This window comes from Microcaecilia unicolor, chromosome 1, assembly GCF_901765095.1.
Source record: "Microcaecilia unicolor chromosome 1, aMicUni1.1, whole genome shotgun sequence".
Lineage (NCBI taxonomy): Eukaryota > Metazoa > Chordata > Amphibia > Gymnophiona > Siphonopidae > Microcaecilia > Microcaecilia unicolor.
This window is the reverse complement of record NC_044031.1, coordinates 436362262-436380776: the sequence shown is the minus strand read 5'-3', so window position 1 is coordinate 436380776 and position 18515 is coordinate 436362262.

Genomic DNA, 18515 nt, shown 5'->3' with positions numbered 1-18515 from the left:
TTACTAGGTGCCTATTAGGCACATGGGAAGTGATATTGTACAACACATTTGCTTTATTCATGAAATGTATGTAGTAATCTGTACAGGTGTCCTGTTTTTGAATACTTACGGCGAGCCCTGAGGTGCCTTCGCACCGCCCGGATGAGGTCGGGCCTCTCCTGCCTCACCCGCCGGAACCGCCTCCTCAGGGACTCCAGGTCCCGGTGGACTCCAAAGCGTCTGTAAGATATAAGTTTGTAGAGCAGGGGTCAGGGGTGTTGGTCCTTTTTGTCCTCTGCACACATTCATTTGCTATTCACATACCAGAGAGAGAGGGTCTACAGTGTTGGGGGGGGGGGGGGGGCACCTCCATTGGTAGTGAATCATAGGAGCCACCTTTTTAACATTTTGGGGGGTGGAACCCCCAGTGGAGATGACCCCTCCCTCCATACATATTTGATATTGGGGGTGGGGTGGTGAAGCACCCACAGCAGCCACCGAGTTGGTTCCTATGCAGATGATGCCAGAGAGGTGGGCATGAGGCCAGACAGTACCGTTTGTATACATTATAATGTATGCTTGTTAAACTACTTTATATGTGTTATCATGACCATGTTATAAAGTATGGTATAGGTTTCATTGGTCTCATGCTTCCACTATTCGGAGGCGTTGTAACCCACTGGCTGCAAAGAGGGGTTGGAAAATGTGGCCTTCACATAACTAACGAAATTGTCACATAACACTAATAGCATTTGTCACATACCTAACCTAACGAAATACATTCTTGTAGGGATGTGGGAATGGTGGTCGTTTCAATAACATACAAATTATTAGTGATTGTGCATGTTCCTATATTACTCATGATCCTTGCATGGACACTCCAGTTACTGCTGGTAACATTGATGACGGAGCTGTTATATGTGTAGGTACAGGAGGGGAGGGGGGTTGGGCCATAACCTTACCTTTCCAACCTTTCCCGGATGCGGGACCAGGCTCGCATGGCCTGCAGCCTGGGGGGCAGGTGGTGGTGCTGGATAAACAGCGTGTGCCGGTGCCTTATGCACAGCCGCACCAGCAGCAGGCTCTCCTCCTCTCCAAAATTTGGCTCCCTACGTTGTGCCATTTTTCCACGTGTTGGAAAAGAAGTGCCTTATATAGACGACCTTGCGTGAGGGATGTCGTTTCATGCACAGCTCCATATATGGATGACCATTCCATATATGGCCCCTATCAGCACGTGGACGCCCTCGTAAGCATAGACGTCTTTGACGTGCACATGCCTGCAGGAGTGTGAAACGTGTCTTATATAGATGAGTATGACGCACCCCACCCGACCCTTTTCACATATACAGAATATGCATTTACTGCATGTTCAGTAGGTGTACAGTGCATGCAGATCCGGACATTCAGATGGGCACATATGATGAAAGTATGGGTGGAGCAGCATGATATGTCTGTAGTTGACACATATATGCGTTCCTCATATATTTCCGTACCTGGATGGCCTGAACAACATGTACTGTACTTGCGATACACCTATGTACATTATTTTACACACCACGTGATTTGGTTGTTTGCACCTGCAATAATCGACCGTGTTCGGGCGCCCAATTTAGTCACGCTTATGCGCTCGTCATTTGATTGTTTTCTTACAGGGATAATCGATTATCGAAAAACGCCCACACTATTTTTCCATTATACAAGTCTATTTTTGGACGTTTTCGTAAGAACGTCCTAATTCGTACTTGGACGATCTTTCCATTATGCCCCTCTATAACTCTCTAATTCTCCCCCCCCCCCCTTCCAGTGTAGAGGCTGTGGTAGAATCCAACCAATGGGAAGACTTCTAGTCAAAGGAAGGATGGTCTGAGCTACAAGAGTTGAGAAGGAAGCTAAACTCTGCACAGGGTCTTTGGAGATAAGCAGTGAGTTTTTTGGGACTGGGATTAGGGCTGGGAGGGAAGGAAGAGGAGGAGATTGTTGAAAGAGTAGGACTGAAGAATGGGGGAAAGTGTGAAGGGTCTATTGTCAACTGAGTAAAAGGACTGGCAGCAAATGCCAGAATGTTACAAGTTGGAGGGCCGATCATGGGGGTCACTGCCTGAATGAGGACAAGAGCAGCAGGACAACACTAGAAAAGACAGCTAGAAATTGCATGAACTTGTGTATGTTTCTATGTCTCTGGTGAGGACAGTCTCATATAAATAAAGTTGCCCTTTGAAAATCTGGGTTCGAGTAAAGAAGTTCAGTAAAGAGAAATTTTAAGCTCATGGAATTTACCCTGTTAACTATTAAATTTCTTGGACAAATTCCTTTGAACACTGTCTTAATGCTGAGTCCACTCAGATCGTTTAAACAATTAACCTCAAAGGGAAAAATAAATCTCTCAAAATACAAAATAATAATCGATCCCAGAATCATACACATACTTTAAATTTAAACCACTGTCTGGGAACTGAAGTGGCAACCAAGTTTAATACATTATTATGGTGAGGAAAAAATGAGAAACTTTCAGTATAGGCTGCTTCTTACAGCCGAGCTAAATGTTTAGTGAGAAAACACCGGATTATGGCTCACTTAATTGCTCTATACATCATAATGCTTCCCAATATGTTTCAACACCATACTTAAATTAGTGATTTTAAAAAAAACCACCAAACTGAGTTCGATAATAATACTTTTACTAAATTATTTCCCAGAAGAATGTTAAAGTGGATACAATTTAGTCTGCTGAAATAAACTCCTCAAATAAGAGCTAACATAAATCAATGCAATGAAGGCACCAGATTTTCAAAGCAAAACTCGGCAAACTTATCTCAATATAAGTATGAAATTCCCACCGTTGCTGTGGGTCATCCAACAAAGCACCCTGTTTCACTCATTCATCAGGGATGCAGGAGCCAGCTTCTCTAACAATATCAGCAGATTTTTCAACAGTCTTCAATGTGAACTTAATTCTGATTCTCATTTAATTTTTAAACCAGCTGATAAGGGGGGGCTACAGTGGTGTGGCATTGTGACAGTGACATTAGCAATATTTTCCTTGGTTTTCCAACAAGTTAACCAATTAAAAACATTTGAATGTTAGTGGCAAAAATCATATACTATGGTTCACCTGTCAGAAAGTAAATTATTTAAACATTTCTATCATCCTGAAAGTGTTAATGCAAAAAAAAAAAAAAACTTCATTCATTACTGAAATGGAAAAGTTTTAAACTGTGCGGGGAAATATTTAGCCTTATTAATGGAATGTTAAGTAGAGACGACGAAGAAGGGCAACCTTCAAAAGCTAATCAAGAAATGTATTAAGTTATGTCCAATAAAAAAGGTATCATCTTATTTTCTTTTCCATGTTTTATTTTGTTTGATTTCTATTGATAACCTAATGGAATGTTGAAAGGGAATTCTTTCTCTCTGTTACCAGTTCCTATAAAGAATTGTGACTATTTTGTGGGCAGCCAGTAAACATATACTTCTTCAACTGCTGATTTACAAAGACACTGCTGGGGCAATTCAATAAAACAGGTGGTAGTAACGGTGCTATTTTTTAAAAGCCTCTCAGATGATATTTAAAAAATACTGTAATCACTGGCTTTAAATATTGACCTAATGATATTTTTCATGCATATTAATGGATGCTGTTAATGGCAATCATATGTGGTACATAGTAAAGTACACATATCCTTAATATTTGGATAGTATCACAAAAACGTATTTATTTATTTATTTATTATTTTGCTGCATTTGTATCCCACATTTTCCCACCTATTTGCAGGCTCAATGTGGCTTACATTATGTTGCAATGGCATCACAATTAACAGAGTAAGAGGTTCAGCATATTGTTATAATTAATGTGCAAGAATAACAGGTAAATAGGGTAAATAAAATGATAATACATAACATATAAGTGAGAGCAGGATAAGATATAATGTTCAATAATGATAATATGATAAATAATCAAATTAGAAGGGATCAATATTGGTTGGTTCGGGTATAGATTAGGAATCAAGTCATTAAGGAGGATTCTTTTTGTAAGTCTCTTTGAACAGGCACGTCTTCAGTAATTTCCGGAAGGTTGTCAAGTCGTGCGTTTCACCTAGGTGTGCTTATGTTTTTGTTTTAATATATCTGTGGTACATACTTTTTTTTGCTGTGCTAATAGGTTATGAGCAATTTTGCAAAATTTTGTAGCTCATTATTTTATAATCACAGGTTTCATGTTAATGATTGAAAGCTGTTTTGCATTCATCATAAATACCATTAATGGTTCATAAGAACATAAGAATAGCCATATTGGGTCAGACCAATGGTCCTTCTAGCCTAGCATCCTGCTTTCAAAAGTGGCCAATTCAATAGCAGACTATGGACTTTTCCTCCAGGAACTTGTCTAAAACCTTTTTTAAATCCAGATATGATGAACGCTGTTACCACATCTTTCAGCAGCGAGTTCCAGAGCTTAACTGTTTGTTGAGTGAAAAAATATTTCATCCTATTCATTTTAAAAGTAGTAGCATGTAACTTCCTTGAGTTTCCCTTAGTCTTTGTACTTTTTAAAAGAGCAAAAAATAGATTTATGTTTACCCATTCTACACCACTCAGTATTTTGTTGACCTCTGTCATATCTCCCCTCAGCCGTCTCTTCCAAGCTAAAGAGTCGTAATCTATTTAGCTTTTTCTCATGAGAGAAGTTCCATCTCCATAATCGTTTGGGTCACCCTTCTTGGAACCTTTTCTAATTCTGCTATATAATTTTTAAGATACAGTGGTGGAAATAAGTATTTGATCCCTTGCTGATTTTGTAAGTTTGCCCACTGACAAAGACATGAGCAGCCCATAATTGAAGGGTAGGTTATTGGTAACAGTGAGAGATAGCACATCACAAATTAAATCCGGAAAATCACATTGTGGAAAGTATATGAATTTATTTGCATTCTGCAGAGGGAAATAAGTATTTGATCCCCCACCAACCAGTAAGAGATCTGGCCCCTACAGACCAGGTAGATGCTCCAAATCAACTCGTTACCTGCATGACAGACAGCTGTCGGCAATGGTCACCTGTATGAAAGACACCTGTCCACAGACTCAGTGAATCAGTCAGACTCTAACCTCTACAAAATGGCCAAGAGCAAGGAGCTGTCTAAGGATGTCAGGGACAAGATCATACACCTGCACAAGGCTGGAATGGGCTACAAAACCATCAGTAAGACGCTGGGCGAGAAGGAGACAACTGTTGGTGCCATAGTAAGAAAATGGAAGAAGTACAAAATGACTGTTAATCGACAAAGATCTGGGGCTCCACGCAAAATCTCACCTCGTGGGGTATCCTTGATCATGAGGAAGGTTAGAAATCAGCCTACAACTACAAGGGGGGAACTTGTCAATGATCTCAAGGCAGCTGGGACCACTGTCACCACGAAAACCATTGGTAACACATTACGACATAACGGATTGCAATCCTGCAGTGCCCGCAAGGTCCCCCTGCTCCGGAAGGCACATGTGACGGCCCGTCTGAAGTTTGCCAGTGAACACCTGGATGATGCCGAGAGTGATTGGGAGAAGGTGCTGTGGTCAGATGAGACAAAAATTGAGCTCTTTGGCATGAACTCAACTCGCCGTGTTTGGAGGAAGAGAAATGCTGCCTATGACCCAAAGAACACCGTCCCCACTGTCAAGCATGGAGGTGGAAATGTTATGTTTTGGGGGTGTTTCTCTGCTAAGGGCACAGGACTACTTCACCGCATCAATGGGAGAATGGATGGGGCCATGTACCATACAATTCTGAGTGACAACCTCCTTCCCTCCGCCAGGGCCTTAAAAATGGGTCGTGGCTGGGTCTTCCAGCACGACAATGACCCAAAACATACAGCCAAGGCAACAAAGGAGTGGCTCAGGAAGAAGCACATTAGGGTCATGGAGTGGCCTAGCCAGTCACCAGACCTTAATCCCATTGAAAACTTATGGAGGGAGCTGAAGCTGCGAGTTGCCAAGCGACAGCCCAGAACTCTTAATGATTTAGAGATGATCTGCAAAGAGGAGTGGACCAAAATTCCTCCTGACATGTGTGCAAACCTCATCATCAACTACAGAAGACGTCTGACCGCTGTGCTTGCCAACAAGGGTTTTGCCACCAAGTATTAGGTCTTGTTTGCCAGAGGGATTAAATACTTATTTCCCTCTGCAGAATGCAAATAAATTCATATACTTTCCACAATGTGATTTTCCGGATTTAATTTGTGATGTGCTATCTCTCACTGTTACCAATAACCTACCCTTCAATTATGGGCTGCTCATGTCTTTGTCAGTGGGCAAACTTACAAAATCAGCAAGGGATCAAATACTTATTTCCACCACTGTAGATCAACCAGAATTGCAGACAATACTCGAGGTGTGGTCACACCATGGAGTGATACAGAGGCATGATAATATACTTTGTCTTTTCTATCCCTGTACTACTAATTCTTAGCATTCTGTTTGCTTTTTTGGCCACCACCACACTCTGGGTAGAAGATTTCAGTGTATTTTCCACAATTACACCTAGATCTTTTTCTTGAGTGCTCACTTTTAGGGTGGAACCTAATATTAAATAACTATGTTTTGGATTATTTTTCCCAATGTGCATCACTTTGCACTTATCCATGCTAAATTTTATTTGTCATTTTCCTAAGATCTTCATACAATTTTTCACAATCCACATGCATTTTAATAACTGAATAGTTTTGAGTCATCTGCAAATGTAATCACCTCACTCATCATTTCCATTTCCAGATCATTAATAAATATGTTAAATAGCACTACTCCCAGTAAAGATCCATGGGACGGACCCTCCTCCACTGAGAGAACTAGCCATTTAACCCTACCCTCTGTTTTCTATCCATCATCAATTCCTTATCCACATCAGAACATTGCCTCTTATCCCATGTCTCTGTAATTTTCTCAGTAGTCTCTCATGAGGGACTTTGTCAAATGCTTTCTGAACATCTACACTACATCAACTGCCTCATCTTTATCCACATGCTTATTCACACATTCAAAGAAATGAACAAATTGGTGAGGCAAGACTTCTCTTGGCTGAATCAATTCTGTCCCATTAAATCATGTTTGTCTATGTGTTCAGTGATTGTATTCTACAGATTGCACCATTTTACCTAGCACTGATGTCAGGCTTACTAGTCTGTAATTTCCCAGCTCACTCGTGGAACCCTTTTTAAAAATAGGCTTTACATTTGTTACCTTATAGACAAGTGAACTGTTCTTTGTTTTTAAGTAAGATCTACCAAGCCTGTAGTCTGTTGTCACCTATTACACAGTTAGTCATGTTCATTGCCCTTGTTACTATTGCAAGATTTGTCAACCCTGTTACATTCAGGTACAATAAATAGTCTTCCTGTTCTTAATGGGTTCACAATCTAAGGGGGCCCTTTACTAAGCTGTGGAAAAGGCAATTTTTGCTTCAGCCATTAAAATTGCTCTTTTGTATTTTTAGTATTAATGGCCTTGTGTTCGTGTTGCTATTAGTACATGGCCATTCTGAAACATTTCCACAGGTACACTTACTGTCACTGTAAGCAGTAAGGGCTCACATGCTATCCATGTGTTAACCAGTTAGCACACGGGATTGTAGCTCTGTTAATTAGCGCAGGAATGCCCACTCTCTGCCCCCTGACAAGAACATCAAAAAAACCAAACAAAAACTTCAGTGCGTGGTCAGCACATGCAGATTTCCTAGTTACTCCATGACACCTGAGTGCATCCCATGGTAAGCCATCTAAGAGGCTTATTATTGACTATCACAGCGTTGGAAAAAGGTCCCCAAATTTTTAGCCTAAGGTAGCAGAGGGTTAAACGCCTTGCCCAAGATCACAAGAAGCCACTGAAGGATTTGAACCTGGCTTCCCTGACTCTCAGTCTGCTGCTCTAACTATTAGATTATTCCTCCATTTCGTTAAACCTGGTATATTATGTCTATGTGCTATTTTCTGTTTATTATTGCTACAAGAATACAGATTATGTTTACTAAAGTGCAATAAGTATTTGCACTGATCATACCTGAAAAGTAAAACTTAAGGTGTGGTATGTAAATGGGGAGGATGTGATAAGCATCTTGCCTGCACTTAGCACAAAAGGCAGACACTTATTGCACGGAAAAGTCCCCCAGTGCAATCCAATCTTCCACCATGACAAAACCCTCTCACAAATACCCCCCATTAAGATCCCCCAAGGCTGCTCCCTGATCAAGACCCCCATTGCTGGCCCCCATTCAAGACATCTCTAAAGATGCCCCCTAATAAGACCCCCCCCCAAACTGAATATTGGACCCCCTCCTTAATCTCTGACCCCACTTCCTCTTCACTTACCTAAGCTATCCCTGATACTAGTATAGGAGGCAAGAGTAATAGCCTTCTAGTCCTGCCCCCTCTGGCACCAGGGTTTAAAATGGTGGTTCTCACCCCTAGCAGTTGTCTCATAGCAGTTGAAGCTGTTATTTTGAACCCAGAGCCAGAAGGGACAGAAGTGAAGGGTGACTGGTCCTGCCACTTAGACTAGGTCACCAGGGATAGTTTGGATAAGTGAAGGTAGGGTTAGTGAAGAGTTGGAGGTGGGGGAGGGTCCAGTATTAATATTTAGGGGGTAATGATCCAGATAGGGAGGCATCTATGGGAGGGGCTTGATCAGGATGGTCAGACCAGATTGAGAGAGGGGGAGGAAACATGCTGGGGGGGGGGGGCACTGATGAGTTTTGTTTATACACTTTGCTTTAGGCAGTTGCCATGCTACCTGACTGTCGATACCATGGCTGAGCTTAATGCCCTCTTCTGAGATGTTGTTAAGTGCATCTACAATAGCAGCAGTCCTGACAGCTAGTATGTGATAAAATCTAACACTAGCTGTTTAGATGTTAGACATAGCAATACCCTGTCTCATCCCATGACCCTCCTGGGTCTCGCCACTCACTGTGCTAAGCAACTAGCACACAATTTTACTGCTCTTACCATGCAGTAGCTATTAGCATGGCTTACTGTGTCATTAACACAGTACCACATACTTAATGAGATCAATTTGAAACAGATCTAAAATCTGATTCCATTTAGAAGGTAGCTAATTCAAGACTTATGTGGAGAATGAAAGGCTAAATTTGTGTTAGCATAATATATATACAAACAAAATGGTGTACTTCCAGTCTATTTTGAGTCCAACTGTTCTTGTACTATGTTTTTAACTGCAAATAATGTTTTCCTAATGGTTCTTTAGCCGTGAACACACAAAAGAAATTCAAGCAGAATATTTAGTAAGTAATTACTCTTCTAATCAGAGCAATTACTCTGAGATTTAGAACTAAGAATCAATTGTTACTGTAATATTTTACCCTTTAGCTGCAAACATACACTGTTATTCTATTATAAAATAAACCATAACAAAATCTAATATGATGAAATTGTACTTCTAAGCACTTGTTCTTTGTCAGCTATTGATATAATTTAGAATGATGAAATATGTTAACTGGAAGAAGAAAGAAGACACGCTCTGTCTAGAAAATTGATGGCACTGAATTGATAGGACAAGAGGTATTTCAGAATCTGAATGTTTTTCCAGAGTCCTCCATGTCTATGAAACAGCATATTTTGTCAGTAGTGTGGGGACATTGTTGGGGACTATACCTAATCAGGCAGCTGTGTCCTCTGATGTATTAGGATTACCTATCAACATTATTATATAGTAACATAGTTACTATATAATAATATATATACAACAACATCCTAACAACCCCTAACAATGGCATTATTATATGTCATCGTGTCATTGTTATATCCAAGTTACATTACTGCAACTCCATTTCTCATGGTCTCCTACAAAAAGCTCTGTAAAGATTGCAATTAGTTCAAAATACAGCAATTCAAGCTGCAGCTTAGACTGGATGAGTTCTAATCATATTAATTCATTTCTTCATCAATTTCATTGTCCGCCGGTTCAATAATCTCAGTACTTGAAGATCCTGGTTTTAGTATTTAAATTGTTACATGGGTCAGGGCTACAACACAATATATCTCAAATTTATTATGTACACCATTTGGATCAATTGGCTAATTTAGTAGTATATAAGTAATTTTAAATAAATAGAAATATGACATATTTATTAGTCAACTAGGAACTTGAGATCAGGTTTCAGGTTTATTAAAACTTGATATACCGCCCTAGAGTGAAACTTTCAGAGCCTTTTACACTAAAATATAGTACAGGAGTGTGGTAGCCATGTTAGTCCACTCTTAAGGTTATCAATAGAAATCAAACAAAATAAAACATGGAAAAGAAAATAAGATGATACCTTTTTTATTGGACATAACTTAATACATTTCTTGATTAGCTTACAATCTGAGGAAGAAGGGCAAGCTTCGAAAGCTAATCAAGAAATGTATTAAGTTATGTCCAATAAAAAAGGTATCATCTTATTTTCTTTTCCATGTTTTATTTTGTTTGATTTCTATTGCTAACACTAAAATATAAAATCGAGAATAGAAAATAAATTGAAAATTTAGATGAATACCTGAAGAATGTCGAGAACTCCTTTTAATATAGGACAGCTTTGAAAGAGGAGACAAAGCTAAAATGCTGAGATGCTAAAATGCTAGGATATACAGGAATGGCTGGCCAGAGCTCATAAAGTCTACATAGCTTTACATATCTAAGAGAAGAGGGCCATAAGCATCACAAGAGAGAAAAGATTTAAGGGTGTAATGAAAATCAATATAGGACATAATCATTTGTAATTGGAGAAGCAGAGTGCTCCAAAGAGTTGGACCTATGGCACTGAATACTTTGGAACAGGTGAAGTCAAAGTATAATTGACAGAGTGATAGGATGTTTAATGAATTAGATTGAGATGATATTAATGTTCTAGATGGGACAAAAGTGATTAAATATCAGGAGAGGTAAAGTGGTATGCCTAAGTAGTGAATTTTATGAATTAGAGTAAGGGTTTTGAAGATGATTTGATGAGTAATGGGGAGCTATGTTCTTCTTGGAGAAGAGGTGTAACATGATCAATTTTTTTAAAGCTGGTTAGTTGTTTTATTGCCATATGTTTGTTCTGAGAGTTTATTTCCATGTAAGAGGCTGTTACAGTAGTCTAGATCTGTAATGATTAGAGAATGAATAAACAATCAAAGGGTCCCTTTTACTAAAGCACATGAGGCGCTTAATGCTCGGTTTAGTGTGTGATAGTTGCTACTACTCAAGCATGGTAATATGTTTTGTGTTATTTTGACAGTTATTGAACACTAAACTGCTCATTTAAGACATTTGGAATTAGGAGGCAGTAACTAGGTAGGGCATTCATGGTGAATGGGTGTAGAAGGCATTTTGCAGGTAGTGCGCAGGACGTACCATGTTCGGTCACTTCTACAGTTAATGCAGATCCACTTAGCACTTCCTAAATAGTGCAGAAGTATTTAGAGCTTTCTATCTGCAACCTGAGTATTGTACACTAAGGGAAATATTAGTGCAAGAACTATAAGGATGATGCTGGGCTTATCCCCAGTAGTTGCTACTCTATTTGCAGCTATCATGCCTTACTTTTCTGCACATTAGCAAAAGAGCCCCTTAGTTTTGCTTCTGCTATCCAAGGTTTGTTTGTTTGTATATGTTTCTAGTAGGCCCCCTTACAGTTCTATATTTTACATTTTATTGATTTGAGATTTTATATTGTTATGGTGTAATCTTGCTTGTATTTTATTTCTATTGTTAGTTGTTATTGTACTTTGTCCAGGGTCTTTGTTGTGAATGGTGAATAAATCAAGTTTGAAATAGAAATAGAAAGATATTAGATATGGATCTTCAAGTTGGACAACTGATAAAGAATACATTTTATTATTTGTGATGTTTTGACATATTCAAAATCTATTCTCCCTTGATAAACTTCAAAAATTACTCCAGATGATTGTTTTGTCCCTACTTGACTGTTGCAATGTTTTGTATCTTGATCTTCAAAAAAAAGGGTTGGATAGACTTCAGCTATTGCAAAATATGACTGTATAGCTTATTTTACATAAGATAAAGTTTGACTTTTTAATGTCCCTTTCAAAATCACTCCACTGGCTTCCAATCACTGCTAAGATTGAATTTAAGGTTCTTCATTTTACTTTTAAAGTATCACACAACCTTTCACTTTCCTATTTGGCTACCTTTATAAAGCAAATATCCAAATGGAGCAGTAGCCTAGTGGTTAGTACAATGGACTTTGAAGCTAGGGAACTGGGTTTGATTCCCACTGTAGCTTCTTGTGACTTTGGGCAACTCACTTAATTCTCCATTGCCCCAGGTGCACACAGGTACCTGTGTATACTATGTGAACAACTTTGTATGTAGTTGCAAAATACTACAGAAAGTTGGTATATCAATTCCCTTTCCTTTCAATAAAAAGTATTTAGGGGTCCAGATTCAATAGAAGATGCTTAAGACTGAGTGCTGAAAAAAATCAGCACAAAGCATCAAACATATAATTGGCAAGTGACAGACTCACCTGCAAATGCGCAGTAGAGACTTCCCTCTCTGTCCTACCCCTGCCCCCGCGTCAAGACGTGATGACGAAACAGAGAGGGAAACTGCGCGGAAGGGGAAGGAGGAAACCGCCGAGGTCGCTACCGCTCCCCCCAGGTCGCTGCTACCGCTCCCCACCCCCGAGGTCACCACTACCGCTCCCCCCCCCCCCCCGGAGTCGCTGCCCCCCTCCACCCTGGCCGGGCCCTCTCTTTGCTATTGAACTTACAGTACCGAAACCGCAGCAGGCAGATCAGCTCCTGTCGGCCTTCCTTCCCTGCCTGTGCCCCGCCCTCGCCGACATTACGTCACACGAGGGTGGGACACAGGCAGGGAAGGAAGGCCGACAGGAGCTGATCTGCCTGCTGCAGTTTCTGCGCTGTAAGTTCAATGGCGAACAGAGGGCCCGGCCCGGGTTGAGGGGGGGCGGCAGCGGCAACTCCGGGGGGGGGGGGGGGGCGGTGGTGGCGACCTTGGGGGGGGAGGGAGGGGAGGGCAGGAAGGTCTCAAAAGGAGGGGGGCCTAGGAGCTGGCTGGGAGGGAGGGATGGAAGGGGGCCTTGGAGCTGGGAGGAAGGAGGAGGGCCTTGGAGCTGGCAGGGAAGGAGGGAGGATGCTGGACATGGCAGGTCAGAAGGAGGGGGCCTTGGAGCTGGGAGGGATTGACAGAAGGGCGCCTTCGAGCTGGCTGGCTTGGAGGGACGGAGGGGGGGCCCTTGAAGCTGGGAGGGAATGGGAGGGAGGGACGGAGGGGGGTACTTGCAGCTGGGAGGGAATGGGGCCTTGGAACTGGGAGGGAGGGCAGGGGGCCCTGGAGCTGGGAGGGGGGCCCTTACAGCTGGGAGGGAATGGGGCCTTGGAACTGGGAGGGAGGGCAGGGGGCCTTGGAGCTGTTAGGGGAAGGGAACTAAGCAAAACATGGGCAGAGAATGGATGTGGTGCAGAAAACATACTGTCAAATGGGCTGTTAGAGTGGGAACACTTATCACCATCTCAAAAGGAGACACTTTGAGAAGGCACTACGTTTCTGCATTAATTGTGAGCAGTGTATTGTGTGGTTATGAGCATTTCAGCATAATTGCAGAAGACAGGCTAGACATGCCCAAAACAATTAGCATCCAGCCTTTTTACTTAAGGTACATTAATGTTTGTTGTTAGAGTACATTTAGTTCAATTGAGTAGAAGACCCTCTGAGTTGTGCTACTCCTGAATGTTGGAATTGTTTTGCAAGTACATATATGAAATTATTGAACATGTGGTTGTTTAATAAAAGTCTGTAGAACTGGGTTTACAATTCAGGATAGCTATTTTTATTTTATTTTACTCTTCTAATTTTAGATTGTAATTGTAGGAATTTCTTATCTAATCTTTGTTGAACTTTTGTTTTTGGCAGATTATTATGATTATGATTATTACTAGATTTGAAATCAATATTTTATCTAAGTGCATAAAAATGATGAATAAAGGTTGACTAAAAGAGAATAGTCCATTTGGTTTGATCAATCATAAGGTAGTTTCAGCAGAAACTCTAATAGAAAATCATTATATCTGGAGTTTGATCACCATGATTAGGGGGAAAATGACTAAACTGAAGTTTAATGTCAAATTTAACCATAGCTTATTCTGCAGGACACAAAACAGAACTTGGAATCCCTATGGATAGAAATTCTATGTATTAAGGGGAAAAGAATAGTGATAGGAATGTACTACCATCCACCTGGATAGGATGAACAGACAGATGCAGAAATGTTATCAGAAATTAGGGAGGCTAACAAACAGGGAACAATAATAATGGGTGATTTCAATTACCCCAATATTAACTGGGTAATTTTAACATCAGGGCATTCTGGGGAGGTAAAACTGCATTAAGAAGCAGCTGATTCAGGAACAAACAACGGGGGGGGGGGGGGGGGGGGGGGGGGATTCTAGACCTAGTGCTTAATGGAGCTCATGATCTGATGCAGGAGGTAATGGTGCTGGGGCCACTTGATAATAGTGATTATAACATGATTACATTTGATATAAGCTCTGGAGTATGTATGCACAGGAAATCCAATATATTAGCATTTAATTTTCAAAAAGGAGCCTATAATAAAATGAGGAGAATGTTAAAAACAAACAAAACTTAGAGGAGCAGCTGCAAATATCAAAAATTTATATGTGGCATGGATGCTCTTCAAAATACCATCCTGGAAGCCCAGACCAGACATATTCCATATATTAAAAAATGAGGAAGAAAGGCCAAACGACAGTTAGCAAGGCTAAAAAAGTGAAGTGAGGAAGCTATTAGAGCTAAAAGAAAATCCTTCAGAAAATGGATGAAGGATCCGATGGAGATTATAGGAAACAGAATAAGGAATGGCAAGTCAAATGCAACACACTGATAAGGAAGGGAAAGAAAGAATTTGAAAAGAAGATTGCATTGGAGGCAAAAAGAGATACTAAAAACTTTTTAACATATGTTAGAAGCAAGAAGCCGGTGAAAGAATCAGTTGGACTGCTAGATGACCGAAAGGTAAAAGGGGCACCATAGGTGTAGTTTGACTGTTTCATTTGGGGGGGGGAGGGGGCAAAGGATGGGCGAAGCATATTAGCATATTCATTTGCATATGAATATGCTAATAGTCATATGCAAATATGCATATGAATATGCATATGAATATACACATTAGCATATTTATTTGCATATATACATATGCAAATGAATATGCTAATATGGAGGAAGGAATTGAAATTTACAGGCAAAATATCACAGATGCACGTTTCAAAAAGCTGACATATTTCAATTAATAAATTCTGAATAAAATACTTTTATCTACCTTTGTTGTCTGATCATTTAGGTTTCTATTCGCTTTGGTCCCAGTGTCTTCTGTTTTATGCAGTGTCTTCTTTCCAGTAGGCTTCCCTCTGCTCCCCACCCTCCCAGTCCCATCCATCTCTTGCTCCTTCCCTCTGCTCCCCACCCCTCCCAGTCCCATCCATCTTCTGTTCCTTCCCTCTGCTCACCATCCCTCCGTCCCATCCATCTTCTGCTCCTTCCCTCTGCTGTGCCTGACCTCTCCCAATCCCATCCATCTCCTGGTCCATCCCTCTGCTCCCCTCCCCTCCCAGTCCCATCCATCTTCCCTCTGCTCCCCACCCCTCCCAGTCCCATCCATCTCTTGCTCCTTCCCTCTGCTCCCCACCCCTCCCAGTCCTATCCATCTTCTGTTCCTTCCCTCTGCTCCCCACCCCTCCCAGTCCAATCCATGTCCTGGTCCTTCACTCTGCTCCCAACGCTCCCAGTCCCATCCATCTCCTGGTCCTTCCCTCTGCTCCCAATGCTCCCAGTCCCATCCATCTCTTGCTCCTTCCCTCTGCTCCCCACCCCTCCCAGTCCAATCCATCTCCTGGTCCTTCCCTCTGCTCACCATCCCTCCGTCCCATCCATCTTCTGCTCCTTCCCTCTGCTGTGCCTGACCTCTCCCAATCCCATCCATCTCCTGGTCCATCCCTCTGCTCCCCTCCCCTCCCAGTCCCATCCATCTTCCCTCTGCTCCCCACCCCTCCCAGTCCCATCCATCTCTTGCTCCTTCCCTCTGCTCCCCACCCCTCCCAGTCCAATCCATCTCCTGGTCCTTCCCTCTGCTCCCAAGGCTCCCAGTCCCATCCATCTTCCCTCTGCTCCCCACCCCTCCCAGTCCCATCCATCTTCTGTTCCTTCCCTCTGCTCCCCACCCCTCCCAGTCCAATCCATCTCTTGCTGCTTCCCTCCGCTCCCCACACCTCCCAATCCCAACCATCTCTTGCTCCTTCCCTCTGCTCCCCACCCCTCCCAGTTCCATCCATCTTCCTTCTGCTGCCCTCCCCCCGCGAGGTCCAAGATCGTGACTCCGTCTACCCCCCTCTTTTCCTCCCTCCCTCCGGCGCAGGCAGCAGTCTTTTTCAGCATTCCTGGCAGCGGTAGCGATGTACACGCTGCCTTCGGTCTGCCCCGGAAGCCTTCTCTTCAAGTTCCTGTTCCCACCTATACGGGAACAGGAACTTGAAGAGAAGGCTTCGGGGCAGAGCCGAAGGCAGTGTGTACGTCGCTACCACTACCAGGAATGCTGAAAAAGACTGCTGCCTGCGCCTTAGGGAGGGAGGAAGAGAGGGGGTAGACAGACACGCTCCTCTCTGTCCGCTTGGCTTCCCTGCCCTCTCTGTCTGCGTCCCGCCCGAAAGGAAATGACATCAGAGGAAGGCGGGATGCAGACAGAGAGGGCAGGGAAGCCAAGTGGACGGAGAGGAGCGCGTGCCTGCTTGTTTTTTTTTAACTACTGGCGCAGCGGCGCCTCGTCGTCGTTTGGGAGGTATTGCCCCCCCTCGCCCCCCCAGTCTACGCCCATAAGGGGCACTCAGGGAAGACAAGATAATAGAGGAGAGATTAGTTAGTTTATTAAAACGTTGATATACCACCCTACGCAGGGGTATCAGAGCAGTTTACAAACAAATTAATTAAAAACAGGCTGGAAAAGAACTACCAGTTGTGGGCAGGAAAGAGGAAGAAACAAACAAATCAGGTAGGTTTCTGCTTCAGGACCATCGAGAGAGTCAGCAAATGCAAAGGCAAGTCTAAAAACATGAGCTTTCACTAGAGCTTTAAAGGGCCCTTTTACTAAGCCACGTAGGCGCCTATGCGCACCCAACATGTGCCAATTTTGAACTATCACCCAGCTACCACGTGTCCTGGGTGGTAATTTCATTTTTTATGTGCACCCACTACACACGCTGGAAAATATATGTTATATTCCAGCACACAGCACTAACTGGGCAGCAATTGACATTGTACGCGTGCAGGCGATTACTGTCCGATTAATGCGTGAAACCTTACCGGTAAGTGAATGGGTGGCGTTAAGGTCTCAGGCCAAAATGGAAGCAGGCCAATTTTCATTTTGCCACAAGTCCATTTTCGGTCAAAAAAAAAGACTGTTTTTTGCAGGTACGCTGAAAAACGGACCAGCACGCATCCAATATACAAATTAAAGAGTAGAAATTCACCTGTACTGAATGATATTCATCCCAGAGTACTGATAGAATTGAAAAGTGAGCTTGCAGAGCTATTAGTAAATATGTAATTCATCTTTAAAATCAGGCATGATACCAGAAGACTGGAAGGTAGCCAATGTAACTTCAATTTTTTAAGGGTTCCAGAGGTGATTCGGGAAATTATAGACTGGTAAACCTTACATCGGTACATAAGTGTTGACATAGTGGGACAAACCAAAGGTCCATCAAGCCCAGCATTCTGTTTCCATTAGTGGCCAATCTAGGTTACAAGTACCTGACAAGATCCCAAAACAGCACAATAAATTTTATGCTGCTTATCCTAGCAGTGGATTTTCCCCCAAGTCCATCTTAGTAATGGCTTATGGACATTTCTTTTTGGAAGCTATCCAAACATTTTTAAAACCCTGCTAAGCAACTGCTTTAACCACATTCTCTGGAAACAAATTTTCTACTTTGCAGCTTCATTGTGTACCCCCTAGTCCTAGTATTTTTAGAAAGAGTAAACAAGCGATTCATGTCTACTCATTCCACTCCACTCATTATTTTATAGACCTCTATCATATCTCCCGTCTTTTCTCCAAGCTGAAGAGCCCTAGACGTTTCAACCTTTCCTGATAGGGAAGTTGTCCTAATCCCTTTATAATTTTTGTCGCATTTCTCTGTACCTTTTCTAATTCCACTAGTTCTTTTTTGAGATGCAGTGATCAGAATTGCACACAGTACTCGAGGTGCAGTCGCACCATGGAACGATACAAAGACATTTTTGTTTTCCATCTAACATTCTGTTTGCTTTCTTAGCCACCACTACACACTGAGCAGAGCATTTCAACGCATCATCATTGATGACACCTAGATCCCTTTCCTGGTTACTGATTCCTAATGTGGAACTTTGCATCACATAGCTTTAGTTTGGGTTCCTCTTTCCCACATGCATCACTTTGCACTTCCTCACATTAAACGTCATCTGTCATTTGGATG